The following is a 13,877-nucleotide window of genomic DNA, read 5'->3' as shown; positions in this document are numbered from 1 at the left end:
GAAACTGTTGTGGGAATATTAATATCTATGACATTTTTAGGCTGCCAGAAAAATATCATGAACATATTCCCTCTCTGTTTCCAGTAGGTTGGTCCGTATTTCCAGACATTCCAAGCAAAACTAATTGTATACTTTTTCCAAAGAATTCCAAAGGTATGTGAAAAACAGAGAGAGAGAGAGAGCAACTCCACCCAAACAAGACCCAATCAGCCATAAAAATAACAGTAAACACCCAAATTCCTTCACAGTATTCAAGAGGGTGGAAAATCAGATACAGAAACAGATATAACATGTTTGTCTGAAAACTCTGAAAACTCTTGATCCATCATATTTCAAACCCACTGAACTGAAGTGCATGCAGTCTACTGCTCTCTTCTCTCTCTTACTGTGTTTCTCTTGGTACTTTTTTGTGCTTTGATTGGTAGTTGGCAATGAGGAGAGAATCAAAAAGACAACATAAGTAAATGCCATAAATCATAAATTGACATGTGAGATCAGTTGGAATAGAAATGCTGACATAAATGTACGTATTCATGCAAATTAGTAGTTTGACATTTTCAGGCTTCTAATATTCAGAAAGGTTTTAGTTGGTCACTTTGGCAACGTAATGTACAAACATTGCAGTGTTTAAGTAGGTGTGTAGAATGAGAGAGATGATGTACATCAACGACTGAGTCTATGAAATAGTTGTGTTGGAGTGGAATGGGTTTGTATCTCTACTGAAAAATCAAGCAAACCATCATGAATTCCATGATTCGGACTGGTCTATGCCGGTGAGAGCTGTATAGGTCTGGTGGGGCTGGTCCACCAGCAATCCCACTTTCCATACTGGGCACCAGCAACCACATCCCAGCATGCAAAACATCCAGCAATGCTGCATTTTCAGGAGGAATTACACAAGCTTAATTCATGCTCTCATTATTTTAATGAAATGTACACTTGCATTTCTATAATGTTTCTTGTGGGGCACTTCGATATATATGAGGACTTCACCTTTAGCTTCAGAAATGTAGGGTTCTTATAAAAAAATCATGCAAACATGCCTCCATTAATCAGACTTGAGCAGAAACATTTAACATTAAGATGATGCTAAATAGCATAATACAAAGACAGAGTGGAAAACTGAAACAAAAACTGCATTCAGCAAGACTTACTTCAATAAGATCTGGTGTCTTCTTAATAACATCTCTAAAACGCAGGCTTTGATTTTGGGATGACTGCATTGTGGTCTGTATTCTTCTCCTACAGCAGATATAAAGACTGGCAAATATTGTCAAAATTATAAAAAAAAGTAAGAAAAAACAAAAACCGGGAGGGGAGGGGATACGGAGAAAAGAGCGTAAGAGAACTAAGGAGAATAAAGCCCTGCCCTGCCTTAAGATGGATGTTTATGAACTATTTGCAAACCGCGTGGGAATCACAAAGCACCTATCTATGAATTAATTCTATTAATTATTAATGATAATAATAAAACTTATCATTCTCTCTCTTTTACTTTTCTGAATGGTCACTTGTGCTTTTGCATTTGCACTCCTGAAAGCTTGGCATTGCGATACTGCAAATTTTGCTCTCTCTTGTATAATAACTTGCTTGTGATGTTCCTCATTTGTCCCTTGGGATAAAAGCATGTGCAAATTGATTAAATGTAAATGTAATTTTTGGGTCCATCTACAGAAGACTTTGTGTAGCTATAAATGAATGCAATAAGAGAAAAGGGGGAATGACGGAGGAATGACACAATCCATCCATCCATTCTCCACACCGCTTGTAAATCATAAATTAACATTTGCTGAGAAAAGTCCAAATGAAGATTCATTCATAGAGATTACATTATTAGACGAGCAAAGCTTTGAATAGACTTTTCAAAACTTTCCTTGAGAAGTTAATATATTGTTTATTTAATTTCCAAGTCATTGAACATAAGCTGGCATTCAGTCAGACAGTTCTAGGACAATTTAGGGATGTCATTCAATTATCAGCATTTTAAAGATTAACTTAAAATGAGCGTTTGAGAATGGAAAAGATTGTCTAAATGTAAAAACTGGGGAAATGTACAATTAAATATCCAATATCAAGTGATAAATTAAAAAAAATCTCTAATATAGGCCTATGGTACCTTTAGCAGTTAAATTGCAGATATATGTAAGCAACTGCAATCTATAATATAATAATATAACAATACTGTAAAAAGAGAAAAGCTGACATAACTTAAAATTGTAAGGCAACTCGCTGCACAGCTTTTTTGAGTTTAATCAACTTTTAAACAAAGTAGTTCACTTAACTCAATTCACTGAGTAAGGTCACGTCTCCCAACTTAAAATCTTTTGTTCAGCTGGTTGAGTTTTTATAGTTAAAAAAACTTTTAATGTTGTTCCCTTTCGAAAGGGAACTCTACACTAGCCTACGTCAGAATGACACAATGGGGAACGCCTCAGGCGTGACAGGTGTCTGAAATCAAATATCAACTCACGTCAATCATGTTGACCGGCGACAGCCCGTGAATCATCAGCTTGATTGATTAACGCGCGACCTGGATGTATAAAGGGAAGCCTTGCACACAAGACAACATCTTTTCGCCTTCAGGGACTGTTTGTCTGTTTTGAGAATATCGCTGAAGCACGGGGAGGCTCTCGAGAGAGCCTCCTGTGCAAACTGTGAGCGTTTTTTATTTAAGATGCTCCGCTGTCGATCGGACCCTTCTCTCGAGGGAGGAGGGTTCAGCATTTGAGCCCTGTGGCGATCTGTGAAGCAATACTGTTTGGGTACGAGGCGTTCACAGTCAGTCCCTGAGGGTGCTGGCAGTGCTCATTAAAAAAGAAAAAAATCCGTGGGCGGATGTTTCAACCATATTTAATGGCTCGTTTCTCGCGCTTGCCGAGGCAGTGTGTAGACTACGAGAACGTATAAATGTTAAAATAGTATTGTCTGGTGATTATGGCTGCATTTAATTATATGTAAGAATTAAAATGATGGAATATTATCTGACTTGTATGAAGTTAGATATTTAGTAATTCAGCCTATCATCCAGAACGCGTTATCCAGTGTTTTTGGCTGCATTTTAATTAAGGAATTAAAATGATGAGCAGTGAACAAAAAGAGCTGGTGTAGTTCTGGTCTTTTTGTAGAATGTGAAATTAACATATTTCGGTTTCTTTTCAGACCACGTCTCCTGTTTAAAAAGAGTCTGGGGCAAAATGGTTTGGGTAAGAAAGTAAATCTAGAGATTTTTTCGATGGTCAGGTAGTAGGTCTTAACAGGCCTCCTTGACCAGACAGTCCCCACTTTTGCAACCGAACAGCGCTTGGAAGGTGGTTATCAGGTTATAGGCCTCACTAGGCCTTCCTGAATATAAATCCACATACTATGGTTGAATGAGCTCCACATACTGTGGTTATCAGGTCATAGGCCTCACTAGGCCTTCCTGAGTATGAGCTCTCACATACTGTGGTTTAAGAGCTCCCACATACTATGTTACCAGGTGCTGCGGTTGCCAGGTTACAGGCCTCACCAGGCCTTCCTGGTTATGATTTAACAGTATGTGTAGTAGGCTTCCTCTCCATATGAGGGTCGTATTGCTGAGGCCTCCATATACTTATTGAGCCTAGGCGGGCTAGTTATTGCCAATATATGTCCTAGGCTTCCTCTCCCTGTGAGAGTTGTACTGCTGAGGCCTCCATATGTACATATTACATGTTTCAGGCTTCCTCTACTTTTAAAGTCATCCTGTTGAGGCCTTCATGCAAATAGCAAGCTAGTTTTTTGTCAGTATATGTAGTAGGCTTCCTCTCCATATGACATGTTGTGGTCGCCAGGTTAGAGGTCCTACCAGGCCTTCCTGGAGGTAAGCTCCCTTTAGGCCCTCACAGGCCTCCTCAGTGTTTTGAAACACAAACACTGGGTAGATCCATGGATCGAGTAGAGAAACTCCCCTCGCTGGCAAGGGTCGTAAAGCACTATGTTGAGTCATACTCTCCAGGATGTCCCGTCTCTGTGATCCGGGCTGAGTGGTTCACTGCCTGCTTCACAGTCCATCGGGTTGGATGCCTTCCAAAGGCAAGTGTCCAGAGGCTCTGTCTTCAGACAGACAGGAAATGGCCAGACTGTAGTGTCTTATGTGGTAACACCAGGTCAGGCCTGCCTGGTGGCATTTCAGGTGGCACGTTCCCCTGAATAGAGACTGGCTGGGGTTCCCTCGGGTCCCCTAGCCACATTCCCTAGAAGGGACCCTTTCTAGATTTTGAATTGTGGTCCTAGGCCTTTGAGCTGGCCCAGGTAGACCTTCCTTTAAATCTGTGGAGGTTTTTCTTGGTATCCTTTAGCTTGGGCTATGACCGTAGGGAATGCTGTCACTGACAGCCCAGCGTGACCTGAGGGCATGCACTCCCCTCAGCATGGTGGCGTTGGTATATCGTTCCCCATTGCGTCATTCTGACGTAGTGTAGAGTTCCCTTAACGTCTCAGGTTACGACTGTAACCTATGTTCCCTGAGAACAGGGAACGAGACACTACGTCTTTCTGCCATGCCTCGGGGCCTGCCTGCAACAGTCCCTTCAGACGATAGGATGTTGTCTTGTGTGCAAGGCTCCCCTTTATACATCCAGGTTGCGCATTAATCAATCAAGCTGATGATTCACGGGCTGTCGCCGGTCAACATGGTTGACGTGAGTTGATATTTGATTTCAGACACCTGTCACGCCTGAGGCGTTTCCCCATTGCGTCATTCTGACGTAGTGTAGAGTTCCGTTCTCAGGGAACGTAGGTTACAGTCGTAACCTGAGACGTTTTCACATGACTTATGACACATGAAGTATGTTCACATGAAGTATGTTCGGATGACTAAAAATGTATTTTTAATCAAAATTATTACAAGGTTAAAAAATAAAGCTAAAACTACAGACTATTTTGGTCCAGGTTTTATTTGAAATCAGCAGCAATGTTAACACTTTAGCCATTCTCCTTATCATTTAAAAAGTAATACAAAGAGTAGGCAGAAGTAGGCTTTTTTTTTAAAGAGTACTTTAACATTTAAAGTGTTATCACATTAAAATGGTCCTAAATACTTTAAAAGTTCTATCTTTTAAATGTTTAAAAGTTTAAATGTCCTATCTTTTAAATGTTTATCACTCCCTCAGGTCGCCAGTTTAAACAAAAACATTAAATGCTTAAGATCCAAACAGCTCACAAATGCAACGTCACAGTAATAGCTTAGTTTTGAGGGATCCTTGCAGAGCAACGAGTGCCCATCTTCATGAACACCTGCTCAAAGTATATTTCAGTTGCTTTGGGTACTCAAAGTCCAAGGCACACAGAAGGCCAAATCATCTTCAATCACCACAAGGATTCCCACCCTCATCCCTCTGGTCTGTCTGTCCTCTGGAGTCTTGTCCTAATAATAAGGAATAAATCAATATCACTTGACAGACACTAACCTCAAAAACAAACAACAACAACAGAAAATACATTAAGGAACCATAAAGTAATCCTATACAACGTGCTCATAAGTTTGCATCCCACTTGCAGAACATGTTTATCATTTTATATAGTAAATGCACTCAAATATGCACAAATAACAATTGTTTCTTTTTCAATTAAGTACTGCCCTGAATAAGCTATTTCACAAAAAAGTATAAAAACTATAAGATGGTATAAATCTAAGTAAATGATAAGGATCTGGCCTAAAATTGAAAAGGTCCCATATGGTGAAAATGGGTTTTTATGGGATTCTGTGTGTCATATAGGCTCGGGGGTGAAAGTATGAAATCGCTCACTGCCGCCATTTCTCCACCCCCCACAAAACTAGACCGCCTCCCAGCTAAACGGGCCAGTTAGAATTGAATGTATTTTGCTACGTAGAACCCGGGTAACCAATGGGTGTCGTGTTCCGCCGCTGGGTTAAGCGGACCATAACTGTGTGCATTTGCTGCCAACATACAAAACTGTCCTAAAAAGACATAAAGCTCAAATTAGAGTAATAAAAGATTGGACTAATGAATCTGTACTATGCTTACAAGACTGCTTTGATTGCACAGACTGGGAAATGTTTAAAAAGTCTTGTGGGGAGATGACCTAAATGAGTGGACTGATGTGACATGCTCATATATTGCTTTTTGTAGAGACATGATTGTTAGAATAGACTTTAAAATGTTACTCTTTGTATACAAATCCCTGCACAACCTAGCCCCTGTCTACCTCTCTGAACTTCTTTATCTCTAGGCTACACTCCGTCCTGAAGCCTACGATCCCGTGACCAGGCTTTGTTGGTAGGCCCTCACGTTAGGCTTAAGCGTAGAGGCGAACGCGCATTTGCAGTAGCAGGGCCTCGACTTTGGAATGCCCGGCCTCTAGAGATCAGAATGGCCCCTTCACTGTCTGTTTTTAAGTCCCTGCTAAAAACGTATTTGTTTTCCTTAGTGTATTGACTACTGTGATATTGACTACTGTGATTATTTTATTTTATTTTGTTTTTTAAATTGGGTTATATTAAATTTTGCTTGGTCTGGTTTTCTGTGTATGTGGTATCATCTGTGTAAAGCACTTTGGTCAGCCTATTGGCTGTTGTATATGTGCTATACAAATAAAATGAACTTGAACTTGTTCCGTGTAAACAGGTGAAAATCTATCCCCAAAACAAACCATGGATAACTAAAACTGTTAAGGATATCTTACAGAAAAAAAAGTCATGTTTTAAGGGGGGTGACATTGCTGAACTAAAAATTGCAAAAAAGGATCTAAAAGTAGGAATTCTCAAAGCAAAACAATACTATAAATATAAACTAGCAGCCTGGTTTGGGAACCTCTCTTTGAAAAATAAAAACTCACTCAACCAAATAGTAAAGTGGCCTAGCAGGCTGATTGGTGAGCCACAGCTTAATGTGGAGACCTTGTACACTAAACAGTTACACTGGTTTTATCTTAAATGACAGTTCCCATCCATTGCACACAGCTTCTACCCTCTGGGCGTAGGTTTACAATCTCCAGGTGAAGAACAAAAAGACACAAAAACAGTTTTGTCCCTGCAGCCATTACATTGAGGAATAAGTCATAGCTATATTTTGCACAGATGTTTACTTTGCTTTTATGCATGAATTCGTTTCCTCAGGACCAGTAAGAATTATTATTATTTTTTTTTTTTTTTTACTTTTTGAATGATGTGTGATATGTGCTCCTTTGTTTTCCATATGTGCGTATGAGGACTCTTCTGCAAACAAAATTTACCTTCGGGTACAAATAAAGTAACTTGAACTTCCAAAACTTGGCCTAGCCCCGCCCACTTTCTCGAATCCGAGAAGATGCGTGAGTCATTTCTGGAGTTAAGTCGTCCCTGAAAACCGGCCAAGAGAAATGCATAATTTTATAAACCTACAAATAAGGTCTATCAGTGGTCACAGGGGACCTTCATGCTGCTGACACCACTGCCTTTTACAGGCAACAGTGGCGCACAGAGAGCCGGGGATAAGAGTAGGTGGGCGAGGGTCAGGTAACGCTGCGTGCCGTGCACCGGAACATAAACACAGACACATCACCGAAAGTATGATAATAACATGAAAACATATCATTCACTCTAGACCAAGTGGTTTCTGTGACTTTCAAACATGAACGTGAACATTCCATCCAGCAGCGAAACCAAGTGTTTGTGGGAGGGGAGGAAAAAGGCTCTCAGAAAATTGTGGGAATATCAACCCAACTCTTTTGGTAACACTATTAATTTTAAACTAAAATTTTAAAAATAATTAAAATAAATTCAATTTATTTTAATATAAATTAATATTTATATTAAATATAAACAAATACAAGTTTAAATGTCACCATATGGGACCTTTAAAACATGTTACCTGTAATAAATTGCATACCCAATCATTGACTAATTCATGTTGAATTTGCAAAAATGTACTTCGAATCAAAACCAATAAATCGTCAAAACAATCTGTTTGCTGTTAACACAAAAATTCACATTCCTATTAATCACTAATGGTCATGTTGCAATATGTTGTATATCTGTTGAAGTAATGAAACATACCAGGCATGTTTTCAAGATTAAAAGATTCAAACAACTATTTATCCCCGTAGGGCAATTCAGTTTTAGCCTACCAGTCGTATCAACAAAACAAAGACAACACTTAATCAAACATTCAGAAACACTGTCAATGACATCATATTGCATTTGGGTACCAAAACAAAGCAACAAATACACAGGCCACAATACATAGTCCCACTACATAGTCTAAGCAGCGACCAACGTTTAAATATAAACAAGAAATAGATAATAATACTAAGTAAATAAAAATAAATAATATATACAGAGATTTGCGATGCCTGGCACCTATCTAGTTGCTATCAACAGTATTTAAAAAACTGATGGGAGAGGGAATAAAAGAATTTGCATATCTGTTTGTTTTCCTTGGGGGGGCAAGATAGTGTCGTCCTGAGTGCATTAGACAGAATTCCTGACTAAGAACATGGTCAGGATAACTCATGACCTGTCTAGCCTTCTGGAGTACCCGTTTTTTCCATAGGGAGCTCAGTTTTAAAAGTGCAGAGTAATCTTCACAGAGAAACATGGGAGTCCGTCCAGGATGGTGGATTTTTAATGGATAAAATAGTAAACTATATTAAACTAACCATGTCTCTAACATCTAACCTTACGTCCTTTTTTCAGGCCTTACATGATAACACTTTGAAACACAATGTACTAAAACGTTCTGTCATGTGTTTTTGAATGTTGTATGTTGTGTTGCCATACCCCTTTTACTTTGGTTGTGTGGGTGTAAAAATAACAAATATGTGAATTGAAACTAGACAGATGACTAAATTTGAACCTTGTGATTAACAATGAAGTAATCATTAAAATAAAGTTTGATTTACCTAGTAACCAGTGTTCATTTTGACAGCAAATTCTGATTTAGTCTTAGTCTTAGTCTTTTGAATAACACACCATTTAGTTTTAGTCACATTTTAGTCATCTGAAATCTTTTAGTCTTAGTCTAGTTTTAGTCGACTAAATATCATAAGAGTTTTAGTCTTAGTCTAGTCTTAAGTCTTTTAGACTTAGTCTAGTTTTGTTTTAGTAGAACAAATATTAGCAGATTTTAGTCGACTAAATCTAGTTGACAGTTGACCTGACTAAATGTTTCCATCAGTCTGTTATGGAATGGTATTAAGGTTTGAATATGCAATACATACACAGATTTAACGGCTGTAATACAAAACATGTATTTTATTTTATTCGTAATGTCAAAAACACTGACTGTAGCTTTTTCACAAAAGATAATCTCACATAAGTGTTAATTTTGACAGCAAATTTTTATTTAAAATATAATGGGTTTAAACTGAAATGCATTCATTTAGAATTTCTCTAAAATTTACAAACCCATATACTCCCAGAGAAAACATTAACCTGCTAATATGAATGATTTTAAAGTTTGAACATGCAATACAGATACAGATTTAACTACTGTAACTTAAAAAATGTCTTAAAATTAAATAAAACCACTTTTCCTAAACACAGTCTTCTTTTCAATGAATGATAGCCTATATGAATTCTTTATAACTTGCATTCATCATTCTCTATTCTTTCAAACAGACATATTTATTTGTATGAATTAAATATAATTAATCCTTATTTTAAAGCTATTAACGAGCAGTGAATGCTTTTCTCTTTTTCTTTTGTTGCTTGATCAATATTAAGGACACAGACCGCATTATTTATTACCAACTGTCACTTTAAGACATCGGATCATGTCTGATGACATGCGGATCCAATTGCACTGATGCACATGATACATTCACAACTGTTTAAGACATAACCCACATTATTTACGTGAATACTCTCCAAAACGTACATTTAGACATAATGTTGTGTGTATTTGTCGATTCAGACACGAAAGAGAGCTCAATTCCATACTCGCGCGCTGTATAGGTGTCTGTGCATGGCTGCACGCTTCGCGGGTCGGGTGTGTGCGCTCAGAAAACCTTACCGAATAGAGCTCTTTTTTGCGTCGTCACTCTTATTCAGATCTACATGTCTGCTCTACTCATTCTCCCAGACGTTAACATGTTTTAACGTTTGTTGAGACATGCAGCGCATGCCAACTCGTGTTCCGCTGGGAAGATCAGCACGTCACAGAACAAATGTGCGCACAAATCTACCACAAATGCAGGACATCAGACCGGATCGCTTCCCAAATCGTCACTATCTAACATTTTCGTCTAGTTTTTATTCGTTGACGAAAATGTCAATAGATTTTCGTCATAGTTTTTGTCATTCAAAACTAGTTTTTATTTAGTTATCGTCTCGTTTTCGTCTGTGAAAAAATGTCGTTGACGAAAATAATGACGAAAATTATTCGTCAACGAAATTAACACTGCTAGTAACAGAAGGGTTTGCATATGAAGAACCAATCAAATTCATATCATTTTGCCATACCTATTCTATAAAAACTGTTGTATTCGTGTTAGCTGGTGGGATTCTCAATGGAATTTGTCTGAGATCCTCCGGCCTTGATTCTTCTTGGGAGAAATTCACTGAGAACTGCTCGAGAACTCTTCCGGCCGTGATTAAAGTATTTAAAGGACATTTGCTGATGTCTGTTTGTCGATTATTCCTGCACAGAAAGTGAGCTAGTTTAGGGAAGCAATTTAGTTAGAGCAAGAAAACTCGGCCAGTTGTCGACTGAAGACGCAAGAGCTAGAGTATAAAGGTACTGGGTGGCGATTTGTAGACGCCCCACATAAAGGTATTGGGTGTCGATTTGTAGATGCCCCAGATAAAGTTATTGGGTGTCGATATGTAGATGCCCCAGATAAAGGTATTGGGTGTCGATTTGTAGATGCCCCAGATAAAGGTATTGGGTGTCGATTTGTAGACGCCCCAGTAGGGTTGGGCGATGTCCCCTAAATTGGCAGTTGATATTGTTTGCAGTAAAACATTGCGATGGACGATAATATCGTTGGGGGTTGGGGTTGATCTAATGCTACGGAATCGTGCTGACCATCACGAAAAGAGAGAGAGAGAATGCACATTAGTACTTACATCTACTGTGTTTACAGGATTCAGGAATACTCGACTTGGCTTTTTGATGTATTTCTGTTTATTTGGCCATTTAGGCGCGCAACCGAAGACAAGGGCTACCCTGCTTGTCCGTGTTGCGCTCGGAGCACGCGCACAGCATCCTGTCAGTGTAATTCAGTTCTCTTTCGTGACTTATCGCGCTTTTAATATTTCTTTTCAATATAAAGCACATCCTGCTTTTTTCTTTCTCTTTCATTCATGTTTTGTTATTAATAACTTTAAACAGAATCGTCAACTGAAATCTGCGCGGAATGAATTATCAAAAATACGGTCTCTGCGGCAAAAGTGAAAGTACCAGCGGCCAGCGGGTGAAATGTTTCGAAATGTCTCTTTGCACAGTAAAGCTCCCGTTTCAATAAAAGGTAATGGTAATTTAAGGTAATTTAAGGTAATGGCGAAAATCATTTTAGAACAGCAGCGAAAATGTAAAAGTAGGCTATATAAACTTTAAGGATATATTAAAGTTTATATAGCCTACTTTTACATTTTCGCTGCTGTTCTAAAATGATTTTCGCCATTACCTTAAACAAGCTGCAGCTGCTTGAATTAGTGCAGTAGGTTACAACTTACCACAGAAACGTAAGCGGTTAGTTGATTGCTGTGGTGACTCGTGACTCGTGAGTGACACTCGCGAACAGCACTGAATGCGCACTTTTGCCGGTACAACTTGAATATTATTATAATCATAAACTTTTCATTATCTTCGGTAGGCTGTACAACAAGGGAATTGTAATTGGTTGCTTTTTCTGCAGAGAGCCGATCTCTGTTGATGTCTTAATTTTTTTTATCGTTTGTTGGTAAAGGGTGAGAGACCTCGCGAGCCACATGATTTTTTGCCAAAGAGCCAGGTATGAGACTGGGCTGGTCTGACAGGGTGGGGGGCGTGGCATCACGATGATATCGTCCATCGGCACAACCCTATGCCCCAGATAAAGGTATTGGGTGCCGATTTGTAGACACCGCAGGTGAGATCAATTGGGTGTCGATTGGAGATGCCCCAGATAGTTAGGCTTAGGGAAAAAAATCTACGACAGTACAAAACAGCAAATAAAATTTATTTTTACCTTTTTATGAGTTTGCATGTGTTACTTTGAAGTCATATAGCCTCTGCTAATGAGCCACTGAATCAAATTGGATGGGTTAAATAGGAAATTGTATGCAGTATTCTAAGTTCAGGACCAAAACCAGTCTAATCAGCCAGTGCAAACTTGACATACATTGTCATATTCCTTCAAAAATACCTTCAGAAAATGTTCTAGCAAACGGCTCTGATAAATCTGTTTTTAAAACTATTTATCTGTTGGTAACTTTGACACATGATGTCATCAACAAGTTACCTGCTGATCAAGCTTGTTGAGATGATCATCCATTTCTGTTCCAAATGCAGTTCTCTTGCTCTGTATAGGTTGAGGAGTTGCGGAGTGTGCTGGTGTATTGATGATCTGAATGTCTCGAGAAGGTCCACACTGGTGATGCATCTGAACTGGGGATAGCAAATAAAACAGGTCTTGATTGTAACATTGTTTAACTTGCTTCACATGGCTTACAATAGACATTACATTACATTACAAGCAACACAACAATAACCTGTATTAAAGATAGTCTACAGCGAATTAATTCAATTTCAACCTTCTTTATTTTACCTCATTTGGAAAAAACGGCAGGCCATCATTCCAGCAATTCAGATACCACTGGCACTACTTCCACAATCTCCTTTCGTCAGAGGAAGAAAGTCAAGCTCATGTTCTGATTGATGAGCACTTTATTCATTTCCTCTACCAAGATGAGCCTTTCCTCTTCCAGAGAATAATCAGACTGGCCTTTAGGATGAACTGGCAAATAATTGGCCTTTTTCACACTTCTCCTGTCATCTCCTCCTCTTTTCCTGTTGAAAACAAAAGTTACATATTGCACCTTTAAATAAATGCACACAAATCCATGAACTTGATCGAATTTGCAAATTTATTTTGCAATCCACAAACAAAAGCATTTCAACTTGTGTCTGTGAAATTCAGAATTAAATGAAAGTGCAGAGATTTGTACAAACATTGACATGTTTGTGAATACAAATATTCTCTTTTGTATTAATGTATCACAGTTTGTGGTACTTTGAAATTCGATCAAATTTATTGCAGACACGAGTTGAAATGCATGTTTGTGGATAGCAAAATACATTTGTAAATTCGATCAAATTAATTCATTTTTCTGCATGTATTTGTTAATAATATCAAATCTAAATCAACTCCATAAAATTATACTTCCTTTAAATGAGACGTTTGCAGTCTTGTCGAGTAGTCTGGAAACACTTGAGAAAGCCTAGCCAGGCTTCGAAGGACACCGATTTTTTGCAGATTTTCACTTTGAGCTCAGTCTGAAACGTGAAATTCAAATATTAGGCCACTGTAAAGAGTCTGTGAATTTAAATGTAAGATAAAGAGTCGACTTTCAAATATTTCTTTGGTGTATTGCAAAAATTCCCGAATTAAATAGTACATTTATTAGTGCATTATAACATCAGTTTAAAATAATAAGTGGTGATTATTTAACCAATGAACCTTATTGTAAAGTGTTACTTAAAAAAAAAAAGTTATGTATTTATTTCTGCAGGTTTGGGCCTCCATAAACATGTGCTATGAATCTCTGCAGCTTATTTATCTAGTAACTTAGCCTGGCTATGAGTACCTGAGCTGGCTAAGGCTGAGATTTACTGACGCAAGTGATGGTCAACTTGCATTTTTAGGCGGCCATGGCCATCTTAATATCAATGACAGAGACAGATTCATCTGTTCATCTTGGAAAATCCATCTCA

General features: G+C 38.3%; 1 protein-coding gene and 1 long non-coding RNA gene across 4 annotated transcripts in view; one reads left to right on the top strand and one right to left on the bottom strand.

Moving 5' to 3' along the window:
* LOC308695116 (uncharacterized protein) overlaps positions 1-1,251 on the bottom strand; it is a 52,820-nt gene extending 51,569 nt beyond the window's left edge. For 2 of the 3 annotated variants that reach the window (XM_081373096.1, XM_081373098.1), the window contains exon 1: positions 1,155-1,251. The gene's annotated coding sequence lies outside the window, so the exon portion shown is untranslated. The remainder of the gene's footprint in view (positions 1-1,154) is intronic. The other variant, XM_081373097.1, reaches the window with a different exon arrangement.
* Positions 1-12,508, top strand: part of LOC308694455 — a 54,860-nt gene extending 42,352 nt beyond the window's left edge. Inside the window, exon 3 of the long non-coding RNA XR_014030595.1 lies at positions 12,474-12,508. This is a non-coding gene — a long non-coding RNA (uncharacterized lncRNA). The remainder of the gene's footprint in view (positions 1-12,473) is intronic.
* Positions 12,509-13,877: the final 1,369 nt, after the last annotated feature.

Source organism: Scardinius erythrophthalmus (assembly GCF_964197995.2).
Source record: "Scardinius erythrophthalmus genome assembly, chromosome: 8".
Lineage (NCBI taxonomy): Eukaryota > Metazoa > Chordata > Actinopteri > Cypriniformes > Leuciscidae > Scardinius > Scardinius erythrophthalmus.
The sequence above is the reverse complement of the archived record's forward strand: the minus strand, read 5'-3'. Positions and strand labels throughout refer to the sequence as shown.